Source organism: Petromyzon marinus, chromosome 52 (assembly GCF_048934315.1).
Source record: "Petromyzon marinus isolate PM22_M1 ecotype Great Lakes invasive population chromosome 52, UKy_Petmar_22M1.pri1.0, whole genome shotgun sequence".
Taxonomy (NCBI): domain Eukaryota; kingdom Metazoa; phylum Chordata; class Hyperoartia; order Petromyzontiformes; family Petromyzontidae; genus Petromyzon; species Petromyzon marinus.
In genome coordinates, this window is record NC_133718.1 from 10,037,083 (window position 1) to 10,053,401 (window position 16,319).

The following is a 16,319-nucleotide window of genomic DNA, read 5'->3' on the forward strand; positions in this document are numbered from 1 at the left end:
AGAGCAAGAGCACGTGCGACTTGAGTCATCCAGCAGTGGAGAAAAACCTGCTTTCAGCAAACCAGCAACGAGCACGTTCGAGTTCTCCACTCAGAGAGAGGGAGCGTGCCGATGCAGCTCATTCAACAGCGGAGAGAAACTGCTGTCAGCGAACCAGCACGAGCGTGATCGCGCAGCTCATCCAGCAGTGGAGAGAGGTGTCCACTGAGCAGAACTGAGAGCGATCAAGCAACTCTCCCCCGTGGACAGAGGCTGGCTGCTGCGTGGAGGAGGGCGGCGATACGTATGATGCACTCCCACACACCTCACCGCTCTAAAGGGAGCGAGGCTACTTCTCCTACAAGCGATGCCAACTTCAGCGTATGGCAACAAAAAAATAATTAATTCCAAACACTGACTATTCAAAACAATTCATATCACTCAAACATACACAGGTCCTTAACCAGAAGCGAACACTCAAGTCCGTGAACCATCTGGCTGTGGAAGCATCGATCGTGTGATAACAGTCCGTCATTTATAAGTATATTCATAATTTCCCTCTTTAATATTTTGTTTTGGACTGTACTTCTAATCGCATAAGTTACCAACCGATCCATCAATACGAATTAACCCTTGGCACCTTCGCCACAGAGCTACGCTCCTGGGGAGGAATCGTGCTAAACCGATTTTCTGATCATACAATCTTATTCACGAATTAATTAATTAATCTCCCGTGAGATAACACGTTCCGCCGCATACCCTCACACTAAGCCATTTCGGTAATCTTATAGTCTGTCCGGTGGATCTGTTGTTACATTTATGCCTTTGGAAATAATAACTGTTTGATTGTCTTTTTATATGAATACCGTTGCATGTTAATCAATCTCCTGTGATCATGTGCTGACCATTTCAAGCATAATGATCGTTCATATTATAATGTATAAGCTTTTGTGTAGCATAGCATTTGCATGTCCTGACTCTCTCTCTCACTAACAGCAATCGCTTTATGCGGGGTCCATGTGTTATCAAAGTGAAATCGTAAAGTCGTTGATGATACTGTCTTGAAACCGTGTGGATATCGTGTTGAAGTTCCAAGATTGAGAGTTCACATACATATTATAGTTAAGGTTTAATTAGAAAATAAATTGATTAATACAGAAGTGGTCGTGTGATTCTTTCCTGAAATTTTTGCATAAAACCTGTATCCTGCGATGAGATATGAACTCGGGAACCTAAATTATAAACACACCAATCCACACTCATTAAACTAAAGCGAACGATATGAACATGGGACCTAAAATATGATATGAACTCGGGAACCTAAACTATAAACACACCAATCCACACTCATTAAACTAAAGCGAACGATATGAACATGGGACCTAAAATATGAACACTCGGGGAGTGTTAAAGCGAGAATCATTGTATTATGCTGATCAATAATACGAAGTTAGACAACGAGGCCGAATTGACACTAGCGTAACTGCACACGATTGATTGCGTTATCCTGATTGATAACCCCACCTCGTCAACGAGGCGGGGCCTGATTATCATAAAGGCTATCATTAACACAACCACACCCACTCGTATAAATTAATACGATTGCCTCTCTAATTAGCATAGTTACATGCATAATTACACGAATTAGCATAATTTCGGATTAATTATGCAAATTTCGACTTTCATTTAATTTTAATTATTTTTCATCAATTTTCACACACCCACATATACAACACTACGCAAAAGAAGAAGTTGATTATGATAATATGGCTTTCCCCTTTCTGGCAATAAAACAGAAAGGGGAAAACCCTATTATCATAATTTAATACTGGCAAAGGAGGTCTCATGAAATAAGTTGCTTGTCAGAAGAAGCAAACCTCATGGACCTTAAATTTCGATTTAAAGCTTTCGTGACTGCAATGATTCATCTTCTTTGGTTCTTTCGGTAAAGTCACGTAGAATGAGAATAAAATAATAAATTGATAAAATAAAATAACACAATAATATTCTCACGACGTTTCGGCCACAACACAAGCGGCCTTCATCAGGTGAAGGGAGCGAGACTGTCTGGTAGGACAGCGCTGGAGTGAGAGAGCCACGTTCAGATCACGGCTTTTAAGCTGTGTGAGAGGAACAAAGAGCCTTGACGAAGGAATTAGCATTGTGTTATTTTATTTTATCAATTTATTATTTTATTCTCATGGACCTTCTCTCTGAGATTACCCTGCAACACTACAATGCCAAACACCAGAAGCGTTGGCCTGTGAAGAATATTGGTGAAAGACCAATATAGGTTGGACAGCAGACACGACAAATCGGACAACTATTAACATCACGCAGGTAATGGTCAAAGCTATAAATCACATTTGCAAATAAACGTGACAGCCACATCCAGAGCACCACTAATCTTCTACTTCAGGATATTTACCTTGTCGGAGGGCGACACGCTGCTCCTCTTGTGCCGTCTCCGTGTCTTCGCCCGCTTGTTCACGGACTTTGTCTCCCCGTAGGTCTTGGGGCTCTCGCAAGTGGCGGTGCCATTTTTGAGCGCTGTCTGAAAGAACACGGGCGGTTAGTTGAGGTTGGTTGGGTTTCGTGTGGCCACGGCCATATACACTGACGTAGTCACGGGCCGTAGGTAACCCACCCCTGCTCTAAGACGTGTAAGACCGGGTGTCTCGATCTGCTTCTGTACATACACGTACTACTTTTGAACGGCTCGTAGAGTGTTGCCAACTCAGCAATTTTGTTGCTCGATTTAGAGGCATTTTGGGGGGTTTACCAAGCGACCAAATTTGAGTGACTTTCTGGGATAATTTTGAGGATTTAGAAGCAATTCCCGCTCGTATGAATGTACGCATTCACATGACATTTAAAATGGCTCATCGACTCAAAAAAGCACGCTCTTAGAAATCCTACGTCACTTTGCTATGGCACAGTGTCGAGTGCCATTTATTATAACTAGTCTAGGCATAATGCAGCCTTATTGAGTTAGCAACAATGCTGTCAAACCACTGTGTGCCCATTTTCCCCATTCATATTTGTGGCTGACATGTTTCCAACCTGCGCATGCATCACTGTGCACGTTCTCCGCCGCCTGGTGAGGAAGTTCGTTTAGACAAAAACAGTCAAATGAACTTGAGCAAGGCGCTTACCATCGAATGATAACACAGTACTCGAAGGTGTGCGCATGTTGAATTTCTTTCGCATCGTACGTAGCCAATGATGCTAATCGGAGGTGTGGGGGAAGGAGAACAAAAATGTAGCCGTGAAGAAATAAGTTTTGTAACCACTGGTGGTGCACGTGACACACGAAGTGTGTTATATTGTCGGGCTTTCCCGGGTATCCCTTGCAACAGGTGTGTTGTGTCTCAAGGTGTAAATATAACCATGTACACGCACACAGAGATACGAAGTGCACAAGTACACACAGACAAGCGATACAAAGACAAAGACCCCCCCCTTATAGCCTTAACAGACTGTTGGGGCAAGTGCTGTTAGCGAGCACCTATGAAGGCCGGCATAGCACACGAGGGGGTGGGTGGCCAGCACCACGCCCGGCCGCCTTTGTCTCCACAGTGGCGATGTTTACACACCGCGCCTGGTCCTCATCTGTGGCTGAGTCAACCTAGGGGAGGCCCAGGACCGGTTGAGCTCACAGCCAGAGTCGGAGACACTCACCTTGAAGGACGTGACGGCTTTGTCATACGCCTTGATGAGCGCTGTGTCGTCCCAAATGTCAGAATCGTCACTCTACACAGGGCACACAACCACCACCATCAGCACCACCACCACGACCCTTTTGAGTCGACATCGACCGCACGCGGCACGCTCAGCAAGCGGCACGCTCAGCACGTGCCACACGCTCAGCACGTGCCACACGCTCAGCACGCGGCACACGCTCAGCACGCGGCATGTGCTGAGCGTGCCGCGTGCGGCGTGCGGCGCGTGGCACGCTCAGCACGCGGCACACGCTCAGCACGCGGCACACGCCGCACGCTCAGCACGCGGCACGCTCAGCACGCGGCGAGACCCACGGCGTTCCCCGACACCCGGAGCGCTGTGCGAGAGAAGTGACGTCCGTCCACTGCAGTACCAGGGCGCGGCGCATTGCGGCGCTTGTATTGACCATACTTCACCACGCTGGTACCAGAGCGGGTCTGTGAATGCGGGCGAGTGAAGGCTCGAGTTCCGTACAGTGCTGACATACACGCAATTTGCTAGTTAATTGAATGCAAGTACACCGTCGAAACTGATAGCAAGAGGAAATTATATACCGAGCCAGTGGTATAAAATCCTCATTTCGAGGGCGGCGAGCGGCGACTCGCATATGACCACCGCTGTTGATTCGCCACAAAGTAGTGCACTGTTGACTTCATTCACACCGCACTGTAGTGTCACTGTACAATGCACGTAAGCCCAACAGTGCACGCGCAGACAGCGCTGTACACGCGTACCGTGCGAACATAACGTCAACAACATAACGTCAATAACACAACATAACGTCAATAACACAACATAACGTCAATAACATAACGTCAATAACATAACGTCAATAACATAACGTCAACAACATAACGTCAATAACACAACATAACGTCAATAACACAACATAACGTCAATAACACAACATAACGTCAATAGCATAACAACATAACGTCAACATAACGTCAATGACACAACAACATAACGTCAATAACACAACAACATAACGTCAATAACATAACGTCAACAACATAACGTCAATAGCATAACGTCAATAACAACGTGTTCATTCTGCTTCGCGGTGCACAGCATACAGAAGAAGTGCATCCGACAGCCACGACTCTACTGACGCTACCCCCCACTCTCACCAACCCGCACTGAGCAGGCGAGGTGAAGTATGGTCAAGTTAATAAACCCCACGGGGTGTGCAGAGGCCCTCGTCCAGCAGTGGACGCGTGGAGCACAAAGAGGAGGGGGTATGGGAGAGGAGGAGGAGCGGGCGCGACTTGTCCATCACCTGCCCCTTCTGGTAGACGTCTCCCCGCGACACGGCCATGGACGATGGCGCGAGCGAGCGAGCGAGCCCGCAAAGAGGCCCCCCAGGAGCTTTGAAACCTCGCAGGAGAAGCGCGCGACTGATGGTGGTGGTTGTTGTTGGCGGCGGGGGTGGTGGTGAAGCCAAGCCGGCCGGTTCCCTTACGTAACGAACACAACAGCAGCAGCAGCGAGGAGACACGCTGCTTTAGCTGGGTGTTGTTTATCGGAGCTTATCGAAGGCCGCCTCTCTTGCTGCCTCCGAGTGAAGGGAGCGCGCGCCCCATGTGCGCCCTGAACACCGCAAACCTGCGACTCGCCGCCGGCGGCCATCTTACGCAAGGGAAGCGTCGCCCCCCGCAGTGAATGGGAAAGCCGGCGATGGGCGTCATCAACACGTCACCACTTCACCTCCCCACTCCCCACCCCCACGAAGAAACGGGACACGGGGATTGGGCCAAAGCGGGAAACTCTTCCCTGTGTAAGATGGCCGACAGGAACGCGTACACCGCGGCAGCGCTATGGACCCCGCCCCCTTCTCCCCGTCTCCCCCCCGCCATTATCCTCCCCGCTACCGCTATAGGCGCTGCGCGAGACGCCGCGTGATAAAAATGTTTTATAATTAATTAGGGCGCAACCTCGGTCTGTGACGTAACAAACATAATTGTTGGGGGCGGTGTCAGTTGACGTCACTGGCAGGTATCGAATTTCTAAGCGTCACATCCTGTGCGTCACATCCGGCGATGACGTCGCAATCGTCACAGGCTAAATACACGTGACGCTCGCACGTGACGCTCACAACTCCAACTGGCTCCTCACTGGCAACACGCGTGGTCAAGATGGTGCTGCTGTATGGGGTCAAGACGTTTGTCATGTTGACCTTGATTCACATTACCGGATTGGTTGGTTATAAAGGAGACAGTGCCAACTACCCGACCCCGACTCCATTGGTCACACAGCCCAACATAGACCCCTTGCCATGCGTTGTGTCACAGCAGCTCATGGCCGTTGCGATAGTGATGATGGCTGTGATCGAGATATTCCTGTGGCGACGTTGGAGCTGTAACCTATCCAACACCGAGCGTTACAGCGCCATGCTGTGCGAGGAAAACATGAAGCTGTGTCAAAGAAGAAGCACGGTGGAAGACGACAACGCATTCCTCAGGTTCAGGGAGGCGGAGACGCGTAAAGACAATGAGGCGTTGCGTCTAGAGATACTGCTTCGGGAGAACGCAATGGTGCTGAATCCACAGATGCTGCGTGAAAAGAACTGGCTCGTAAAGAAGGAGAATCAACGGCTGCGTCACGAGAACGAGAAGCTGATTCGTGCCGCAGCCGCCCACGCCGCCACGGCCAACGTCACCGCCAATGCCGCCGACGCTCCCACCGCCGCGAACGCCGACGCCGATGACGCCACCACCGCCGCTATCACGACTAACGAGGAGACCTCCTTTGCTGCCACGGCCAACACCACATCGTCCACCAATGCCTCAGACGTTCCCACCGCCTCGAACGCCGACGCTGATGACGCTACCGCCTCCATCGCCGCCACTGACACCCCCACCGCCAACGTCACCAACAAGACCAAGAAGCTTAAATTTCGATGCCTCAGAAACTTCGTTCGTAAACGCTTCAATTTGACACGTTTAAGAGCCCGAATAAAAACATCACCCACATAGAGGCAAAAGACAAAGGACCCCCGTATAGCCTTAACAGACTGTTTGGATAATGGCTGTTAGCAAGGACGTATGACGTACACGACCACTCCTCACACACACATGGACGCACACACACGCACGTGCCTGACTTACTAATGGGTTCTGTTCCTGATGACCCTTCGTAAGCCGCATGGTTTGTCAGTCGGGAAGCAATAATGTACTGTATTTAAATGCACATATCCGTCGGTGTCATAAAATGTGTTATGGTTAAACAAAAAAAGGGAAGCACTGTTAAGCTTATAAATAAGAATTATTGTATATTTGCATGTAACACTCTAAAAAATGTACTGTATGGTAAATACAACTTAAAATAAAGTAACATAAAAAGAAATTCGTTTTGTTTTCGTTACCTTGAGTCCTGATGCTGGTTTGGTTGTGTAGGAGAAATTAATTAAAAGAATTTTGATTTAAAGCTTTGGTGACTGCAGTAATTCATATTCTTAGCTCTTTCGGTAAAGTCACGTTGAAGGGAAACAATAAAATATATATAATAAAATTCTCACGACGTTTCGACTGCAACACAAACGGCAAGAAACATTTGAAAAAATGTTTTTTGCCGTTGGTTTTCACACCTGATGATGACTACTTGTGTTGCAGTCGAAACGTCGTGAGAATTTTATTGTTTATATATATTTTATTGTTATTGTTTCCCTTCAACGTGACTTTACCAAAAGAACCAAGAATATGAATTATTTCAGTCACGAAAGCTTTAAATAAAAATAAAGGTTTTGTTTTGGGTCGCGTAAATATCAATGCGTCGTGAAACCCGCACAAGTTGTGCATATTCCCAGTTGTTTTCTCCAGTCGTGCATCCTCCCTCACGCACTTAGCCAGCTCGTTGTAGGCAACTTTTATTTTACACTCGAATTAATCTGGAGCTGTGCCCTCTACCAGAAGAAACTCGACTCCCAGAGACCACTCTCGGTTGATGGTGGTGAAGAAGCCAAGGCTGTCGGTCCCTTACGTAATTAATACTGCAACAACAAGGAGACACGTGAGTTGGTTGTCATTGGTGGTTATTGGCAGTGGAAGGCCGCGTGTCTTGCTGCCTCAGAGAGAAGAGAAAGGCGCTGGAATGCGACGAGAAAAAAACTGCCCTGCAACTTCAAACTCGCAAACGATTGTCACCAGCGGCCATCTTACGTGAGGGAAGCGTCGCCCGTTGTGGTGAACGGGAAATCCGTCGATGACGTCTTCAACACGCCCCTCCACCTCCCCCCGTTTGCCCCCCCCCCCCCACCGTTAACCTCCCCGCTACCGCTAGGGGCGCTGCGCGAGACGCCGCGCGAGGCAAATAAATAAATAATAAGGGCGCGGCTCGGTCTGTGACGTCATTCATCCGGTTTGGGGGCGGGGTCAGCGCGTCACATCCGGCGATGACGTCGCAATCGTCACAGGCTTAATACACACGTGACGCTCACACGCGAGTTTCACACCCGAACTGGCTTCGCGTTGGCAACACGTCGTGGCAAGATGCTGCTCCTGCATGTAGTCATACCGTTTGTCGCGTTGCTCTTGATTCACTTTTCCAGACTGGTTGACTACAAAGGAGGAGGCAGTGTCAACTACCCGACTCCATTGGTCACAAAGCCCAACATAGACCCCTTGCCATGCGTTGTGTCACAGCAGCTCATGGCCGTTGCGATAGTGATGATGGCTGTGATCCAGATATTCCTGTGGCGACGTTGGAGCTGTAACCTATCCAACACCCAGCGTTACAGCACCATGCTGTGCGAGGAAAACGTGAAGCTGCGTCAAAGAAGACGCACGGTGGAAGACGACAACGTATTCCTTAGGTTCAGGGAGGCGGAGACGCGTAAAGACAATGAGGCGTTGCGTCTAGAGATACTGCTTCGGGATAACGCAATGGTGCTGAATCAACAGATGCTGTGTGAACAGAACTGGATCGTAATGAAGGAGAATCAACGGCTGCGTCACGAGAACGAGAAGCTGATTCGTGCCGCAGCCACCCACGCCGCCACGGCCAACGTCTCCGCCAATGCCGCCGACGCTCCCACCGCCGCGAACGCCGACGCCGATGACGCCCCCACCGCCGCTATCACGACTAACGAGGAGACCTCCTTTGCTGCCACAGCCAACACCACATCGTCCACCAATGCCGCAGACGCTCCCACCGCCTCGAACGCCGACGCTGATGACGCTACCGCCTCCATCGCCGCCACTGACACCCCCACCGCCAACGTCACCAACAAGACCAAGAAGCTTAAATTTCGATGCCTCAGAAACTTCGTTCGTAAACGCTTCAATTTGACACGTTTAAGAGCCCGAATAAAAACATCACCCACATAGAGGCAAAAGACAAAGGACCCCCGTATAGCCTTAACAGACTGTTTGGATAATGGCTGTTAGCAAGGACGTATGACGTACACGACCACTCCTCACACACACATGGACGCACACACACGCACGTGCCTGACTTACTAATGGGTTCTGTTCCTGATGACCCTTCGTAAGCCGCATGGTTTGTCAGTCGGGAAGCAATAATGTACTGTATTTAAATGCACATATCCGTCGGTGTCATAAAATGTGTTATGGTTAAACAAAAAAAGGGAAGCACTGTTAAGCTTATAAATAAGAATTATTGTATATTTGCATGTAACACTCTAAAAAATGTACTGTATGGTAAATACAACTTAAAATAAAGTAACATAAAAAGAAATTCGTTTTGTTTTCGTTACCTTGAGTCCTGATGCTGGTTTGGTTGTGTAGGAGAAATTAATTAAAAGAATTTTGATTTAAAGCTTTGGTGACTGCAGTAATTCATATTCTTAGCTCTTTCGGTAAAGTCACGTTGAAGGGAAACAATAAAATATATATAATAAAATTCTCACGACGTTTCGACTGCAACACAAACGGCAAGAAACATTTGAAAAAATGTTTTTTGCCGTTGGTTTTCACACCTGATGATGACTACTTGTGTTGCAGTCGAAACGTCGTGAGAATTTTATTGTTTATATATATTTTATTGTTATTGTTTCCCTTCAACGTGACTTTACCAAAAGAACCAAGAATATGAATTATTTCAGTCACGAAAGCTTTAAATAAAAATAAAGGTTTTGTTTTGGGTCGCGTAAATATCAATGCGTCGTGAAACCCGCACAAGTTGTGCATATTCCCAGTTGTTTTCTCCAGTCGTGCATCCTCCCTCACGCACTTAGCCAGCTCGTTGTAGGCAACTTTTATTTTACACTCGAATTAATCTGGAGCTGTGCCCTCTACCAGAAGAAACTCGACTCCCAGAGACCACTCTCGGTTGATGGTGGTGAAGAAGCCAAGGCTGTCGGTCCCTTACGTAATTAATACTGCAACAACAAGGAGACACGTGAGTTGGTTGTCATTGGTGGTTATTGGCAGTGGAAGGCCGCGTGTCTTGCTGCCTCAGAGAGAAGAGAAAGGCGCTGGAATGCGACGAGAAAAAAACTGCCCTGCAACTTCAAACTCGCAAACGATTGTCACCAGCGGCCATCTTACGTGAGGGAAGCGTCGCCCGTTGTGGTGAACGGGAAATCCGTCGATGACGTCTTCAACACGCCCCTCCACCTCCCCCCGTTTGCCCCCCCCCCCCCACCGTTAACCTCCCCGCTACCGCTAGGGGCGCTGCGCGAGACGCCGCGCGAGGCAAATAAATAAATAATAAGGGCGCGGCTCGGTCTGTGACGTCATTCATCCGGTTTGGGGGCGGGGTCAGCGCGTCACATCCGGCGATGACGTCGCAATCGTCACAGGCTTAATACACACGTGACGCTCACACGCGAGTTTCACACCCGAACTGGCTTCGCGTTGGCAACACGTCGTGGCAAGATGCTGCTCCTGCATGTAGTCATACCGTTTGTCGCGTTGCTCTTGATTCACTTTTCCAGACTGGTTGACTACAAAGGAGGAGGCAGTGTCAACTACCCGACTCCATTGGTCACAAAGCCCAACATAGACCCCTTGCCATGCGTTGTGTCACAGCAGCTCATGGCCGTTGCGATAGTGATGATGGCTGTGATCCAGATATTCCTGTGGCGACGTTGGAGCTGTAACCTATCCAACACCCAGCGTTACAGCACCATGCTGTGCGAGGAAAACGTGAAGCTGCGTCAAAGAAGACGCACGGTGGAAGACGACAACGTATTCCTTAGGTTCAGGGAGGCGGAGACGCGTAAAGACAATGAGGCGTTGCGTCTAGAGATACTGCTTCGGGATAACGCAATGGTGCTGAATCAACAGATGCTGTGTGAACAGAACTGGATCGTAATGAAGGAGAATCAACGGCTGCGTCACGAGAACGAGAAGCTGATTCGTGCCGCAGCCACCCACGCCGCCACGGCCAACGTCTCCGCCAATGCCGCCGACGCTCCCACCGCCGCGAACGCCGACGCCGATGACGCCCCCACCGCCGCTATCACGACTAACGAGGAGACCTCCTTTGCTGCCACAGCCAACACCACATCGTCCACCAATGCCGCAGACGCTCCCACCGCCTCGAACGCCGACGCTGATGACGCTACCGCCTCCATCGCCGCCACTGACACCCCCACCACCGTCACCAACAAGACCAAGAAGCTTAAATTTCGATGTCTCAGAAACTTCTTTCGTAAACGCTTCAATTTGACACGTTTAAGAGCCCGAATAAAAACATCACCCACATAGAGGCAAAAGACAAAGGACCCCCGTATAGCCTTAACAGACTGTTTGGATAATGGCTGTTAGCAAGGACGTATGACGTACACGACCACTCCTCACACACACATGGACGCACACACACGCACGTGCCTGACTTACTAATGGGTTCTGTTCCTGATGACCCTTCGTAAGCCGCATGGTTTGTCAGTCGGGAAGCAATAATGTACTGTATCTAAATGCACATATCCGTCGGTGTCATAAAATGTGTTATGGTTAAACAAAAAAAGGGAAGCACTGTTAAGCTTATAAATAAGAATTATTGTATATTTGCATGTAACACTCTAAAAAATGTACTGTATGGTAAATACAACTTAAAATAAAGTAACATAAAAATAAATTCGTTTTGTTTTCGTTACCTTGAGTCCTGATGCTGGCTTGGTTGTGTAGGAGAAATTAATTAAAAGAATTTTGATTTAAAGCTTTGGTGACTGCAGTAATTCATATTCTTAGCTCTTTCGGTAAAGTCACGTTGAAGGGAAACAATAAAATATATATAATAAAATTCTCACGACGTTTCGACTGCAACACAAACGGCAAGAAACATTTGAAAAAATGTTTTTTGCCGTTGGTTTTCACACCTGATGATGACTACTTGTGTTGCAGTCGAAACGTCGTGAGAATTTTATTGTTTATATATATTTTATTGTTATTGTTTCCCTTCAACGTGACTTTACCAAAAGAACCAAGAATATGAATTACTGCAGTCACGAAAGCTTTAAATAAAAATAAAGGTTTTGTTTTGGGTCGCGTAAATATCAATGCGTCGTGAAACCCGCACAAGTTGTGCATATTCCCAGTTGTTTTCTCCATTCGTGCATCCTCCCTCACGCACTTAGCCAGCTCGTTGTAGGCAACTTTTATTTTACACTCGAATTAATCTGGAGCTGTGCCCTCTACCAGAAGAAACTCGACTCCCAGAGACCACTCTCGGTTGATGGTGGTGAAGAAGCCAAGGCTGTCGGTCCCTTACGTAATTAATACTGCAACAACAAGGAGACACGTGAGTTGGTTGTCATTGGTGGTTATTGGCAGTGGAAGGCCGCGTGTCTTGCTGCCTCAGAGAGAAGAGAAAGGCGCTGGAATGCGACGAGAAAAAAACTGCCCTGCAACTTCAAACTCGCAAACGATTGTCACCAGCGGCCATCTTACGTGAGGGAAGCGTCGCCCGTTGTGGTGAACGGGAAATCCGTCGATGACGTCTTCAACACGCCCCTCCACCTCCCCCCGTTTGCCCCCCCCCCCCCCACCGTTAACCTCCCCGCTACCGCTAGGGGCGCTGCGCGAGACGCCGCGCGAGGCAAATAAATAAATAATAAGGGCGCGGCTCGGTCTGTGACGTCATTCATCCGGTTTGGGGGCGGGGTCAGCGCGTCACATCCGGCGATGACGTCGCAATCGTCACAGGCTTAATACACACGTGACGCTCACACGCGAGTTTCACACCCGAACTGGCTTCGCGTTGGCAACACGTCGTGGCAAGATGCTGCTCCTGCATGTAGTCATACCGTTTGTCGCGTTGCTCTTGATTCACTTTTCCAGACTGGTTGACTACAAAGGAGGAGGCAGTGTCAACTACCCGACTCCATTGGTCACAAAGCCCAACATAGACCCCTTGCCATGCGTTGTGTCACAGCAGCTCATGGCCGTTGCGATAGTGATGATGGCTGTGATCCAGATATTCCTGTGGCGACGTTGGAGCTGTAACCTATCCAACACCCAGCGTTACAGCACCATGCTGTGCGAGGAAAACGTGAAGCTGCGTCAAAGAAGACGCACGGTGGAAGACGACAACGTATTCCTTAGGTTCAGGGAGGCGGAGACGCGTAAAGACAATGAGGCGTTGCGTCTAGAGATACTGCTTCGGGATAACGCAATGGTGCTGAATCAACAGATGCTGTGTGAACAGAACTGGCTCGTAATGAAGGAGAATCAACGGCTGCGTCACGAGAACGAGAAGCTGATTCGTGCCGCAGCCACCCACGCCGCCACGGCCAACGTCTCCGCCAATGCCGCCGACGCTCCCACCGCCGCGAACGCCGACGCCGATGACGCCCCCACCGCCGCTATCACGACTAACGAGGAGACCTCCTTTGCTGCCACAGCCAACACCACATCGTCCACCAATGCCGCAGACGCTCCCACCGCCTCGAACGCCGACGCTGATGACGCTACCGCCTCCATCGCCGCCACTGACACCCCCACCACCGTCACCAACAAGACCAAGAAGCTTAAATTTCGATGTCTCAGAAACTTCTTTCGTAAACGCTTCAATTTGACACGTTTAAGAGCCCGAATAAAAACATCACCCACATAGAGGCAAAAGACAAAGGACCCCCATATAGCCTTAACAGACTGTTTGGATAATGGCTGTTAGCAAGGACGTATGACGTACACGACCACTCCTCACACACACATGGACGCACACACACGCACGTGCCTGACTTACTAATGGGTTCTGTTCCTGAGGACCCTTCGTAAGTCGAATGGTTTGTCAGTCGGGAAGCAATAATGTACTGTATTTAAATGCACATATCCGTCGGTGTCATAAAATGTGTTATGGTTAAACAAAAAAAGGGAAGCACTGTTAAGCTTATAAATAAGAATTATTGTATATTTGCATGTAACACTCTAAAAAATGTACTGTATGGTAAATACAACTTAAAATAAAGTAACATAAAAAGAAATTCGTTTTGTTTTCGTTACCTTGAGTCCTGATGCTGGCTTGGTTGTGTAGGAGAAATTAATTAAAAGAATTTTGATTTAAAGCTTTGGTGACTGCAGTAATTCATATTCTTAGCTCTTTCGGTAAAGTCACGTTGAAGGGAAACAATAAAATATATATAATAAAATTCTCACGACGTTTCGACTGCAACACAAACGGCAAGAAACATTTGAAAAAATGTTTTTTGCCGTTGGTTTTCACACCTGATGATGACTACTTGTGTTGCAGTCGAAACGTCGTGAGAATTTTATTGTTTATATATATTTTATTGTTATTGTTTCCCTTCAACGTGACTTTACCAAAAGAACCAAGAATATGAATTACTGCAGTCACGAAAGCTTTAAATAAAAATAAAGGTTTTGTTTTGGGTCGCGTAAATATCAATGCGTCGTGAAACCCGCACAAGTTGTGCATATTCCCAGTTGTTTTCTCCAGTCGTGCATCCTCCCTCACGCACTTAGCCAGCTCGTTGTAGGCAACTTTTATTTTACACTCGAATTAATCTGGAGCTGTGCCCTCTACCAGAAGAAACTCGACTCCCAGAGACCACTCTCGGTTGATGGTGGTGAAGAAGCCAAGGCTGTCGGTCCCTTACGTAATTAATACTGCAACAACAAGGAGACACGTGAGTTGGTTGTCATTGGTGGTTATTGGCAGTGGAAGGCCGCGTGTCTTGCTGCCTCAGAGAGAAGAGAAAGGCGCTGGAATGCGACGAGAAAAAAACTGCCCTGCAACTTCAAACTCGCAAACGATTGTCACCAGCGGCCATCTTACGTGAGGGAAGCGTCGCCCGTTGTGGTGAACGGGAAATCCGTCGATGACGTCTTCAACACGCCCCTCCACCTCCCCCCGTTTGCCCCCCCCCCCCCCACCGTTAACCTCCCCGCTACCGCTAGGGGCGCTGCGCGAGACGCCGCGCGAGGCAAATAAATAAATAATAAGGGCGCGGCTCGGTCTGTGACGTCATTCATCCGGTTTGGGGGCGGGGTCAGCGCGTCACATCCGGCGATGACGTCGCAATCGTCACAGGCTTAATACACACGTGACGCTCACACGCGAGTTTCACACCCGAACTGGCTTCGCGTTGGCAACACGTCGTGGCAAGATGCTGCTCCTGCATGTAGTCATACCGTTTGTCGCGTTGCTCTTGATTCACTTTTCCAGACTGGTTGACTACAAAGGAGGAGGCAGTGTCAACTACCCGACTCCATTGGTCACAAAGCCCAACATAGACCCCTTGCCATGCGTTGTGTCACAGCAGCTCATGGCCGTTGCGATAGTGATGATGGCTGTGATCCAGATATTCCTGTGGCGACGTTGGAGCTGTAACCTATCCAACACCCAGCGTTACAGCACCATGCTGTGCGAGGAAAACGTGAAGCTGCGTCAAAGAAGACGCACGGTGGAAGACGACAACGCATTCCTTAGGTTCAGGGAGGCGGAGACGCGTAAAGACAATGAGGCGTTGCGTCTAGAGATACTGCTTCGGGATAACGCAATGGTGCTGAATCAACAGATGCTGTGTGAACAGAACTGGCTCGTAAAGAAGGAGAATCAACGGCTGCGTCACGAGAACGAGAAGCTGATTCGTGCCGCAGCCGCCCACGCCGCCACGGCCAACGTCTCCGCCAATGCCGCCGACGCTCCCACCGCCGCGAACGCCGACGCCGATGACGCCCCCACCGCCGCTATCACGACTAACGAGGAGACCTCCTTTGCTGCCACAGCCAACACCACATCGTCCACCAATGCCGCAGACGCTCCCACCGCCTCGAACGCCGACGCTGATGACGCTACCGCCTCCATCGCCGCCACTGACACCCCCACCGCCAACGTCACCAACAAGACCAAGAAGCTTAAATTTCGATGTCTCAGAAACTTCTTTCGTAAACGCTTCAATTTGACACGTTTAAGAGCCCGAATAAAAACATCACCCACATAGAGGCAAAAGACAAAGGACCCCCATATAGCCTTAACAGACTGTTTGGATAATGGCTGTTAGCAAGGACGTATGACGTACACGACCACTCCTCACACACACATGGACGCACACACACGCACGTGCCTGACTTACTAATGGGTTCTGTTCCTGAGGACCCTTCGTAAGTCGAATGGTTTGTCAGTCGGGAAGCAATAATGTACTGTATTTAAATGCACATATCCGTCGGTGTCATAAAATGTGTTATGGTTAA